General features: G+C 43.9%; 1 long non-coding RNA gene across 1 annotated transcript; it reads right to left on the bottom strand.

Moving 5' to 3' along the window:
- Positions 1-9,666: 9,666 nt before the first annotated feature.
- Positions 9,667-12,109, bottom strand: LOC140343209 (uncharacterized). The gene is made up of 3 exons (XR_011923276.1): positions 10,435-12,109; positions 10,086-10,292; positions 9,667-9,721 (listed from the first exon to the last, which is right to left on the bottom strand). It is a non-coding gene; the product is annotated as an uncharacterized lncRNA (long non-coding RNA).
- Between the last annotated feature and the right edge of the window lie 1,375 nt (positions 12,110-13,484).

Raw genomic sequence — 13,484 nt, 5'->3', positions numbered from 1 at the left:
AGTGACACCATCCCCATCATATGCCTGCTGGAACAGATGATGGTGGATCTCGGACACGACACAGAGCGGATGCTGCATCAAGAGATGACCTTTCAAACATCAACTCAGACATACGTGACTATGCATAGTGCACCACCAATCCAGAAAGAGGAGGAGGTGAAAGAGGATGAGGAGGACATTGCATGGGAGAAGGAGAGGAAGGGGCAGAGGAGGATATTGAGGGTACATGGCATCCATCCACCCAAACTCAAGGCGACATGTTCCGTGGATGACAAGAACAGGCGGAGGAGGAGGAGGACGACCCTGTGCGGCTGTTCGACCCACAGGAGTGTGGGTCCAGAATTACCTCAGCTGTGTGTAGTTTAAGCCACATAAAAGCCTTCATGCAGGAGTGCATAGCCAAAGATCCACGCATACAACACATAAAAACAAAGACTGAAGACTAGGTCGTCCAAGCCAAACTTTGCAGGCTTTTTTTCAGCGGAAGCAAGCTGCCAGTCGTGCAGCAATTGCCAATAACACTCAGCAGCGGTACACAGTCATGGTGCAGGAACACCTGAGCTCTGCATGGGACATCTGTAACCTGCAAAGCCAGGACCCACTGGGCTACTGGGTATCCAAGCTTGAGCAGTGGCCGGAGCTGGCAGAAATCTCCAAAGCCATACAAATTTCTATATTTTTCTTCCAAAAATCTAGATATTTAATTCTGATAGCACTTTGTATCGATCCAAAAGACCATAAAAAATTCTATATTTCTCTACAGAAAATACAGATTTTTAGTTCTGATCCCACGTTGCTATACATCCCTAAAGCCATAAAAATTGATGTGTTATTATACAAACAATACAGATATTTAATTCTGATAGCACTTGGTAGTTGGTATCTATCCAAAAGACCATAAAAAAAAATCATATATTTTTCACCAAAAAATACAGATTTTTTATTCTGATAGCACTTGGATATGTATCCTAAAGCCCATAAAAATGTATGTATTTCTGTGAAACAAATACATATATTTAACTGTGATAGCATTGCTTGCTAGATATCCACAAATGATAAAAAAATGTATGTATTTCCCCGCGTATTCCACCAAGTCGGTTACCTTTTATGTGGTTTCACTGGATAGTAGGTATGGAAAGTGTGATTTTCATTAATCCATTAATGTCTCAATTAGCTACAGCTTCTACAATGTCCATAGAGGTTATGGCCCCAACCTCCAATGCGGTCCACGCTCCTTACCAGGGCCCACCGCCTCCTACTGCCTGTTACTGCTGCCCCCTTCCCAGTACCCAACTCTAGATGCAAGATACTAATGCAGTCCACGATCCGTCTCAGAGCCTACCGCCTCCTCCTCCTGCTGTAAATGATGCTGCCGCCTGCCCAGTACCTGACTTTAGATGCCAGAAACTAATGCCGTCCACACTCTGTCTCAGAGCCCACCGCCTCATCCTCCTGCTGTAAATGATGCTGCCACCTGCCCAGTACCTCCAGCTCAACAGGGTCTTCTTTCGCCGCTGATTCCTCCAAGCCCAATCCCTTTCATGTGGTTTCGCTACCTAGTAGGTAGGGACAGATTGGAATCTCGCTCATTCATTCATGTCTACAATTGCTACAGCTTCTATATTGTCAATATAGGTGATGGCCTTATATTGTAATGCCCTCCTTGCTGCGTCTCAGGGCCCCCCGCCTCCTCCTCCCAGTACCCAGCTCTAGATTCCAGACTAGACTCCAGCTCAACAGGGTCTTTTTTCCCCGCTGATTCCTCCAAGCCCAATCCCTTTCATAGTAGTAGGGACAGATTGGAATCTGGCTCATCCATTCATGTCTCCAATAGTTATACCTTCTACACTGTCCATATAGGTGATAGTCTCAACCACTAATGCCGTCCTTGCTCCGTCTCAGGGCCCACCGCCTCCTCCTCTGGCTTTCATTGATGCTGCCGCCTGCCCTGCACCCTACTCTACATGCCAGTTACTAATACCGTCCACACTTTGTTCCAGAGCCCACCACCTCTTCCTCCTGCCCAGTACCCAGCTGTAGATGCCAGTTAACAAGGCTGTCCATTCCGCATTTTAGAAAGTTACAGCTAGCAGATAGGAAAAGGCAGTCCCCTACACAGCAATGTCTCCAGTAGCTAAAGCTTCTACACTGTCCGTATAGGTGATGGCCTCAAACAATAATGCCGTCCTGGCTCCGTCTCAGGGCCCACCGCCTCCTCCTCCCAGTATCCATCTATAGATGCCAGTTAACAATGCCATCCACACTACTCGGGGCCCACTGCCTACTCTTCCTGCTATTACTGCTGCTGCCTGCCCACTGTCCAGTACCCAGCACTAGATGCCAGGCTAGACTCAAGCACAATAGGATTTTCTTTCCCCACTGATTCCGCCAAGCCCCGTTTCCTTTAATGTGCTTTCACTCAATAGCAGGCCCTGAGACGGGGTGTGTAAGGCATTAGTAACTGGCATCTAGAGCTGGGTGTAGTGCATCTTTAATGACACCCCAAAGTGTGTAATCTGAAATTTGTGATTGAATGTAAAAGGCCACGTCTTCTGCTTCATCCATCGGTACCACGCCTTATCGGAATGAATTTCGGTGTATGTTACCCCGGAACTGGGACGTGGGAAAGCAGTCCCTCTGTATATGTTGGGGGGATGAGATGGGAAACACCGATATGTTTAATGGGAACCGAGAGGTCCTGGATGACCACATTGAGCCATGAAGTTTTTGAGCTCAGCAGACGTCCGGAGACTTCTCCACAAGTATGTGGCCGTCCTGGGAGACTCCATTCAAAGATCCTTACCAGGGCCTACCGCCTTTTACTGCCTGTTACTGCTGCCCCCTTCCCAGTACCCAACTCTAGATGCAAGATACTAATGCAGTCCACGATCCGTCTAAGAGCCCACCGCCTCCTCCTCCTGCTGTAAATGATGCTGCCACCTGCCCCCTGTACCCGACTGTAGAAGCCAGATACGAATGCAGTCCACACTTTGTCTCAGAGCCCACCATTTCCTCCTCCTCCTGCTGTAAATGATGCTGCCACCTGCCCAGTACCTGACTTTAAATGCCAGAAACTGATGCCGTCCATACTCCCTCTCAGAGCCCACTGCCTCCTCTTCCTGCTGTAAATGATGCTGCTGCCTGCCCAGTACCTGACTTTAAATGCCAGACACTAATGCCGTCCATACTCCGTCTCGGAGCCCATCACCTCCTCCTCCTCCTGCTGTAAATGATGCTGCCTTCTGCCCAGTACCTGACTTTAGATGCCAGCCACTAATGCCGTCCATACTCCGTCTCAGAGCCCACCTCTTCCTCCTCCTGCTGTAAATGATGCTGCCACCTGCCCAGTACCAAACTCTAGATGCCAGATACTAATGCCCTCCACACTTTGTTCCAGAGCCCACCACCTCTTCCTCCTTCTGTTACTGCTGCCGCCTGCCCAGTACCCAGCTGTAGATGTCAGTTAACAAGGCTCCTCCCAGTACCCTCCCAGTACCCAGCTCTAGACGCCAGACTAGACTCCAACTCAACAGGGTCTTTTTCCCCGCTGATTCCTCCAAGCCCAATCCCTTTCATGTGGTTTCGCTACCTAGTAGGTAGGGACAGATTGGAATCTTGCTCATCCATTCATATCTACAATAGCTACAGCTTCTACATTGTCAATATAGGTGATGGCCTTATATTGTAATGCCCTCCTTGCTGCGTCTCAGGGCCCACCGCCTCCTCCTCCCAGTACCCAGCTCTAGATGCCGGACTAGACGGCAGAGCTGGGGGAGTCTTGACTCCCAGCCGCACCTCCAGCTCGGGAATGATACCAGCAGCAGCACTTGCAGCCCTACCACAAAACAATTTAACCTTCCCAACAACAACCTTACCGAGGGTCCCATACCATAGATGAGACCCTCACCCCCACTGAAACCGTCCATTACCACTCCTTCCCTCGAGGACCTCACCAAAAACCTAAAAACAGGGCGGGTGGGAAAAACTTCTTTCCTTCTCTCCGTCAGGCTGAAAAAAGACCCTCCCTTTCCGGCTCACCCCCCTTTTCACTCCTCTTCTCCTTCCCCCCTGCACGTAGTCACTCGGCATACTAACGCAGCAACTCCCCCCCCCCCTTCTCTATGCTAACTCTTAACCCTTCCCCTGCCTGCTCCCATCCCTTCCCAGTCATGCAGGCCTTCCACTAATTTTCACTTCGTTCCCTGCTCCAGGCCTCACTTTACCTATTACCCAGGCCTCAGGCATTTCTCCAGAGATGAATTTCTGGTAGAGGGCTGTCTAACGCAGGATATAGACATCATGGCATGATCCTGGAAAACCTGTGCGTGCACTCATGATTTTCCTGTTGGCATCACAGACTATTTGTACAAATCAGCGAATGATATCGCTTCTGGTTGCAAAAGGCCATTTCCTGCAGTTTAGGGACCTGAATTGCCACATGGGCGCCATCGATGACCCCCAAAACATTAGGAAATTCCGCTCGCCTGAAGAAATCCACCTTTATCTTCCTCCACTCCTGAGCTGTTTGAGGGAACTGAATATATAGTGAGACAAGGTCCACAATGGCATTTATGACCTTCATAAAAACCCTGGAAACTGTAGGCTGGCTTAGTCTACAAATTAATTCTGAGGAGGTTTGAAATGAACCCCTTCCTAAAATAAAGAGAGTGGCACGTAGATTATCCAGGTGGATACGCTCCAGGAAAAGGCGTGGCTCACGGACCTGCCGCGAAGTCGAAGGCTGCTCCTCAGGTTGTTGGTGCTGCTCCTCCTCTGCAGTAACCAGAAGAGTTGTGTTTGTTGCCACAACAGCAGTGGTGAAAAGCAACTCCACCTCAATATCCTCCTCCATGATAACAACATGCACAATCCTCGCCCTGGCTCACATTTGAGTGCACGCGAATGTGCGCACGTAACACGCATGAACGTGCGCATGTAACGTGCATGAACGTGCACAAGTACTGTATCCCCATATATTTTCACAGAGCTTCAACAGGCTGCTACAAGGAAAACAGAACTGAAAGTAAAAATACACCATTTACTTTATTCATTCAAAAGTGTTTTTGGTGTGTTGTCCCATACCTCTTATTTTTTTTCTTCTAGTAACATGAAGCCAAGGAGAATGGCCACCACTGCTGCCACCACCGCCGCTGCTGCCGGCCCCGCCATCACCACCGCCGTTGCTGCTGCCAGCCACACCACCACCCCAGGGTCTTTAGTCCATAGACCAACAGGCAGCTCCCTCAGGCCAGCTAGGTTGCTTTGTGAAGCAGGCCAAGTAACATCTTGGCCCCTGGGCCCTCAACCTGGCACCTCAGCCAGTTTGAGCCAGACCAGGGATTCTGTTTCCAACCAGCTTCACTCCTGAGCAAAATGCAGCCCTCATGGAGTCCTACCTACAACATTTTTCACGACTCCATGGGGGCTTGCACTACCAGACCTCCCATGCTGTAAAGCTGCGTAAACACTTCCAATTTTTATCGTTGGAAATGAATGACGAACGAACGATGAACGATCGATTGGGCAAAAATCGTTCGTAAAAAAAACGATCGTGTCGTTATCTGCATGTACAGGATCGGTGCTATACGATCGTTCGCAGATATCGTGCAGGATCGTTCGTCGTTCATTTACCAACGATAATTATTGGAAGTGTGTACGTAGCTTAAGGCAGGGACTCTGGGAGGAAATTGTCAGGAGTGTTAATGCAGTGGGCAGTACACAACAGACCATTACCCAGTGTCAAAAACGTGTGAGTGACATCTTCAGACACGTCAAAAGGGTCCTGGACACAGAGATCAGAAGGAGAGGGACCTATTCTGAACATCTTGTGCAGCCTCTTAGGGAGTACGAAAGATTGGAGTCGCCATTCGTTGGGCCAAAAACGGTGGTAGGGGTGGACCACCGGGATGACTCCGATGCTTGGCAACCATGTAAGTTCAATCCTTTTACATTTTACATTACATTATTTTGCGATTTTTCTTTGGGATCGCAACAGTTTAGTCATTAGCATTGAGAACAAAATTGGATTGTGTTTTTACTTATTTATGTTTGGGGTGAAATTTGGGATCATTTTTTAAAAATGACCTCTTTAGTGTATTTTTACCTTCTTTTGACTTGTATCAACAATGTGTGTATTACATTTTTTTACAATAGTACACCCTGAGACGCAGCAGTCCCCTCCTGCCCTCTGTGCTCGGGGTGATGTGGATGACAAGGATGTCACTTTGCATCGAGATGACACTGGGCTTCCTCCTGGTAAGATGAACCTTCATGGTATATCTTGTTTGACATTGTGCACCTGTCTCTAATCATGTTTATAACCACACTCATGTGTTTTTTGCTCTGGAAGTGTTATGTTTTGTGGTTATATTTGTGGTCAACCGATCAATCCAAATGAACTTTGGATAGAGTCAGGCTCACTCTATTTCATTTGTTTTTGTGCTTTATTTAACAGATCACCATCTACAGGAGGAGGTCATTGATCCACTGCAGAGAAGCCTGGAGGATAATACAGGTAATTTGGTTTGTGTGTGTGTTCAGCCTTCCAAAAGCTAAATAATAACCTTCGATCTCTCTCTCTCTCATATATATATATATATATATTTATATGTATATTTGTTAAATTTGTTAAAATTTCGTGGGAGATGTTTCTGGTCCAGCCTTCTTTTGGGAATGTCTGAGCTTATTGAGTTAAATATTTAAAGTAGTCTCTAATTTATGTCTAAATGTAAAAAATAATTTTGCCTGTGCAAATTCATTCATTTTGATGTGATATATCATGTGCCTTTGTAGAACATCCATGTCTGCTGGTTTCTGGTTCTGAAGAATTTTCACGGGCTGCATCCACTGTTGAGGTAGGCAAGAACTGGTCCATTAGTGTTTATTTTGGGATGTGTAGGGGGAATGAACCTTTCCCAATGTGTTCCATTTGTGTTTTTTTTTGTTTAGGGTCCCTCAGGTGGACATTTACCACAAGAAGAGGAGGAGACCCCTGAGGTTTCCGTAAGCAACCCGTTTGATATTTAGGGTTCAGAATAAATGTGTCTAACATTTTGTCTAAAATTTGTTGAGGTTTCAATGCCAGGATGCTGTCTGCATAATGTCATGGTGACCCACAAAGTTATGTGATATTTTAGTAATTTTTTTTCCCCTTTGCAGCAACCAGTAGATGCAGGTGAATTGGGTCAACCCAGTGTGGGCAGCCAGTTTCTAGGCCTCACTCAGAGGCTGGTTGGCCATTTTGTAGTGGAGTAGTTGGCCAGTAGTGGAGTCAAGGATGTCTGCCCCAAATTCAAATAATTTGGAACAGGTCCTTACGCTCCTACCTGAAAATCTCAATCAAAATCACCAGGACCGAGAATTTAAGGAATTTAACCAACAACATCTGGCAACCACGCAGCGTCTGATAGAATAAGTCCAACAACAATCGGCCACTTTGGGTGGCTACATGTTCAGAGTTGACCATCTCTGTAACATGTTAAGTGAATCCCTAGGCCAACAATCTCACCTACATCAGGCGATTATTCAAAGACTGGGTTGGCAAATCCCAATAGGTCCTGCTGACCCCCCCATGCCCTGCAGAGCAGCCAGTGCCATCCTTCTCCCTGGCTCCACTGTTACCCCCGCTGTTGCCTGGCCACCTCCACCTCCTGTGCGCCCAATTTGTGCCCCTGCCAGCCCACTCTATGCCCCTGCCCACCCACCTCCTAACGCACGGGCAAGTAATTGCCGTGCTCTGGAGGTGGGCTGCGCCCGCGGTCGTGCTGTGGGGGTGGCCTGCGCCCGTGGACGTGCTGTGGGGAGGTCCCATACCCGGCTGTTGGGGTGGCCCGTAGCCAAGGCCGGGCTGTGGAGGTGTCCCGCGCCCGTGGCCAGGCTGTTGAAGTGGCCCGTGGACCCTCCCCGGTCTGTGCGAAGTTTGTAGATGGATGCCGGGTGCCAGTTGAGAACATTCTTCCTGGTATTCTTCATTCAATTTTTTCTGGACTCCATGAGATCTACAGTGTGGGTTGAAGTTGGGATCCTGTGTGAAGACGCTTGTTTGTATAAGATAAGCTTTATCTCTATTTTGTTTGCCCAATGTCCACAGATTAGTAACCCTCGCACTTTGACACTTTACCTATCTGAGTTTGTTTTGATGCGGCCCAAGTATGCTCCAAATGCAGTTTTGCCATCTACTCCCCCAAAGAATGTTCCAGTACATTTGTCAAAGTGATTCTAATCAAGTATACTCTACAAGTATTGCTATAATGACCCTAAAAAAGCTAAACATTATTTCCAAATACACGATTGCATCTTTGTTCACTAAATGAACACAAATCTAGTAATGTCTAGGGACCAAATATGGCACACCGCACTTCTCGGACACTTGCCTGTAACAGATAAATGTGCTTGCTAATAGGTCAATTACTTTTCTGTTGGTTAAAATGACATATAAAGGTGTTCAGCTGTGTATTCTATGCCAAATATATTTTTGAATGATGTTACAATTACATATATTTTGAAGAGGACAAATCTAACATACCCAACTCTGTTACTTTTAAGCTCACAGGATATTTTGAAAATAAAGTGACCAATGCAGGAATGGAGCAAACTCGAGCAAACTCGGCCAAGCTACAAAACGGGTTTGTGTAGGAGCATGTTTGTGTAAGAGCATGTTCGATATTTTATGATTCAAACAACCAAGGTAAAAAAACTAAGGTTCATTTTTTGTGTTTTTTTAGGGATGGATTTGGATTGGCCAGGCTGGAAACAGATTTTTATTGTGCACTTGAAATAAAATAAAATTCACAAAATCTGGCTTTTAGTTTTTTTTTTTATTTTTTTTTTCCCCCTAACATAAATTAACAAAACCCAAGAAATATATAAATTGAACATGAAACTTTAACATTATAAAACTTTTTTTAAAAACAAATTTACAAATAATTAGCCTAATAATATTTTTAACATTTTTAAAAAGGGTACCACCTGGGCATACCCCGAGGAGAAGCCATCCTCAGCTGGCGCTCTATGGACATCCTCCTGTGCAGCCATATATATTATATATATAGAATATATTAACCAGAAGAGTTTAGTAAAAACGTTTAACAAAAGTATAGTCCTTATAAAAAAACAAATTAATTAAACTTTAAACTTACCAGGAGGGTGTCTGCCATGTCGCCGGGCTTGGGGTGGCAGTGGTGGGGGGCTTGGAACCTCCTCAGGAGGGCTGGCTGCCTCCATCAATGTGGAACTGGCTGTGTATGTGGAAGGAGACCAAAATTATAAGAGAGGTAAGTGCAAATGTATTAGTATAATTTACAGCTAGTTCTTAAATTGCACAGTGCTAAAGAAGTCAAGTTATGTCATCTCATCAAGTTATGACTGTTTTGCTGTTTGCATCGTGCCAAACAAGAAAGAATGGTTATTCCTGGGGCCAAGCTAATTATGGCTATGGAACTAAAGTGATGCAGTTTGTTGGCAATGAAGGTTGTGGGTTTTCACAAGAGACAAATGTGGCTAAGTGACATTTAACCTTTGTCTACTGTTAAAAGCTGCCTAGACATGAAGCTAGTCATACACTCCTAATGATACTTGATGGAGCTAGGCCTAACAAAGTATCTCCCAGTTTATATTCATGGTTCTAAAGGAATGTTCACAATATCTAAAATGGAGAAATACTTACAGTCAGATTAGGAACTTGTGTCCTGTGGAGGAGGTGCTGGCAAGGGCACTCCACTAGCTGTAGATAAAAAATGAACGCCATTAGTAAAAGTGGGTGGGCAGGACTAAAGTAGATTTGTAAGGTTAGTTAAGGTGAATAGATTAATGCAGAACTTCTAACTGATACTTTTTGCCTACATCCACAAATTCTGAGCAAACATTTGTCAGTACAACTATGGACAACTAAACAGCTCATGTCTATTTTTCTTCATGCTAGCCAACAACCTAGAAAGAACATTAATTTGATGCATGATTAATGACTGGAAGCTACATGAAATCCTGCTAATCTTTCTTTCTATTTGTAACAAAAAATCGTGAAAGTAGCGTGAGAATGTGTTGAATTGCAACATATGTTACAAAAATTGATTCTAAGATTAGCTTACAGGCAATCTCCTCGGCCGCCTCCTCTCCTTCATCGGAAGACTCTGGCTGCTGATGTTGGGCAGCGGGCTCCTCGTCCTCCACCGCTGGGTCCTCCTTCGGGGACGGCTCCTCCTCCGGGGATGTCTCCTCCTCCATGTCCTGTGGGACGGGCAGTCGCCTGTGTGGCCGCTGTAAAATGAGCAGCCGCCAGCGTGATGGAGAGTTGGCTGAAATATCAAAACCAAATATCCAAAATTATTAAGGTAGTAAAATATAGGAAGTGAAAAACCAAACAGTTCTTTACACAAACAACAAACATTCTAAAACACCACCCCTTAACAAGAGGAGAAGACAAAATGCAAAATTTACCAGACAGGATGCGTTCCCCCACTTCTCGGACTAAATCTGCTTTCCTCCGCTTTACGTCACTCCAAGTATGTTGGATTTGGGCCACAGTTGGCTGCCTACCTGCTGGGGCCGAGAGCCTGTCTGCCAGCCTCTCCGCAATCCTGCGCTTGGCATAAATGGCTGCTGGTCATACCGCTGCATAATCATTGTCTAAAGAAAAAGAGAAACAAAATGTGAGTTATGTTGACAACAACCAAACACCTCTTAACAACAAAAAAAGAGATGACTGATTTATTGACTGATTAATTGATTGATATATTTTCTGTTGCAAATTGACATAGCTTGGTTGCAATTGTAAACTGTTTGTTATTATTGTGTGTAGATATATATGGGTATACTATTACTATTACTAAGAAGCTTCCGGTTGCCACCCCACTAAGCTTAATTCTAGTTAAACCATTGTAAAAACAATAATTGTGCTCCTAGATGTAAACCCTGTTTATCCAGTTTTAGTGAAGCATAAATAAGTGCCAGACATACATACATACTAGGGGAAAAATGTAAGCACCGTTGCATTAGGTCAGATAATGCAACACATTTGGATGTATTTTGTTGATACAGGAAAAAAAAAAAAACACAAACCAAAAAGTGGATAAATACAAAACACGGGATTTCTATGTCAGACAGTAGAATGATGTGCCTTCACCAAAATCAGGATTGTGGTCTCAGCTATCCAGAGGACATTCTAGCAGAAGGCTTCCACTGTCCTCCGGACAAAGAAAGATAGTTTCCAGCCTTGCGTAATAGCGAGGAGGCTAATTAGTGCTCTTCAAATGATCTACCTCTGATTGAGCTTAATGGGGTAGAATCATGAAGATTTTTACAAACTGTACATACACACATCGAAATATGTGCATGTACATAGTTGTCAACAGCCAACTTTAGGTGTGTGACCCAGCTCTCATCTGCAGCTCTAATCCAGTGAAAGAACAATAGAGGACGCTCCATTCTCAGCTGTCATCCGTGCAGAGTATTCCAGCTGCTGATAAGAGCTGGGCAGTGAGAACAGCGCAGCTAGAATGAGGACACAGGCTGTCCCTCCCCCATACTATTGCTGTGCTGTGGCTTCTATATAAGAAAATACTTAGGAAAATATATACACTCTGTGAGCATGTGTAACGACATCATTGGCAGTGTGATAGCTGTGTGTGGGAATGCTGCATGTCATATTCTGCAGCCTTACAACTTTGTGTACAAGCACAGAGGACCCTCTAAAATAATAGTCCCAAAATATCTCCAAAATCTCAGCCCACTAGTTTTCAAGCATTTGAAAATATGGGGATCCCAATTGAAAACACGATTGAAAATCCTACATTGGGAATGCATTTTCCAAAGCAAGTGGACATAGGAGTCCCTAACTGAAAAATGGGCCTTTTCGCTTTTGGCCTCCTAGATGCACTTGCTTTTTAAACAGCAACAACCACCAAGAAATGTGGTTGAGTAGTAGCTAGTAGGATCCTCAAAATTTCAAGCTGTTACAAACAAGGGTTTAGGTTATTTGAAGGATTAAAGACGGTGAGGCTGAGGAATATGAGAAGCAGCCTTAAAACACATTTAAATGTGCAAACATGCATGATGCATAAACACACATTTAAATGTGCAGGCATGGACAAACATGTATGCTTATGCAACTAAAAAGAACCCCCCCCCCCCCAAAAAAAAAAAAAAACTTTTAAAAAAAAATAATTTACCTGAATGATTAAGCGCAGGTCCCTTTCTGCAAACAGCGGGCGCGGCATGATGGTAACACAGATAGGAAACTTCTGGGTTTACTCCCGCCTACTAAAAAACGTGCGTACGCTACGCATTTGCACATACGCCTACTGTATGCGTATTAATACCCGCATGTAACCGCTTCTTTTTTGCACAAATGTACGTGCATATTATTTCATATTATTATACTTTTTGTATTTATTTTTTGTTAGGTTTCTTTTTGGAATTATGGACTAACATGTTGGTTTCTACACTTTGAGCCAAACATATGTTCTTGCTTTTCAAGCCTTTCAGGGTGTTGAATGTATGCAGTTTGAATTGCATGTTAGACTTTGCCCAGCTATATATTGACTTACCTCAGCTTGGTAGTGGAAGCACATAGGGGGTTTCCTCCTTTAACCAGGAGCAATATCATCCATGAATGTTGCTTAGAGCCAAGCCCATGACATCAGAAAGTATAGGAAGAAATAGGCAATCTTTTTAATTTGCCCATAATTTCTCTTTTCTAAGTATATGTACACACATAAATGCATACAAAGAAAAACTTACCGGAATGAGGATCCTTCTCTGGAAAATTTTCAACTAATAGAACAGTTCACACGCACATAGCAGTTACATCACATGAGTTTTAATAAGACAATTGTGCCGTTTTTAGCCAGTCAAACAAATAGAAAGGAACTCCTTAAAAACAAGTATAATTGATTTTTTAAATTAAAGGTCCTGGGACATTCTAAAGGAGATCACATAAAAACAAACCCCACAAAGAAAAAATATACAGAATTTGTACAAAAACTTTATTTATAATAAACCTATTTGCTAAAAAGTCACATTAAAATATAAAAACACACAGATAACTCTAAATTTACATGACAAAATAAACCAATAAAAACACATGTAAACCCACACTTTCATATAAAGCCTAATTATTTCAAAAGTGGCCCCAAAAATATTGCATTCCAAAAATATTTACCAAACCAATATGCAAATTTGACCTATCAAGGGTGGAAAAGTGGACCAGAAAATATTTATGTAGGACAAACATTTAAAGATGGTAATATAAACACATTATTGAAATGAAACAATATGGCCACAAACACAATAACATCGCATTAACATTGACTTCCTAATAGCAAAATTGACATTAAAACATTCAAAGTACAAAAATCAAAAGCAGGTATTGTGCTAAATGGTAAGCAAAGTATTAAATGTAGCAAAATTGATTAGGCTAAAGCTACGTACACACGGCAGATTTTTATCGCCCGATAATCGGCATCGGCCAAATATCGGGCGAAAGTCTG

The sequence above is a fragment of the Pyxicephalus adspersus genome, chromosome Z (assembly GCF_032062135.1).
Source record: "Pyxicephalus adspersus chromosome Z, UCB_Pads_2.0, whole genome shotgun sequence".
Lineage (NCBI taxonomy): Eukaryota > Metazoa > Chordata > Amphibia > Anura > Pyxicephalidae > Pyxicephalus > Pyxicephalus adspersus.
The sequence above is the reverse complement of the archived record's forward strand: the minus strand, read 5'-3'. Positions and strand labels throughout refer to the sequence as shown.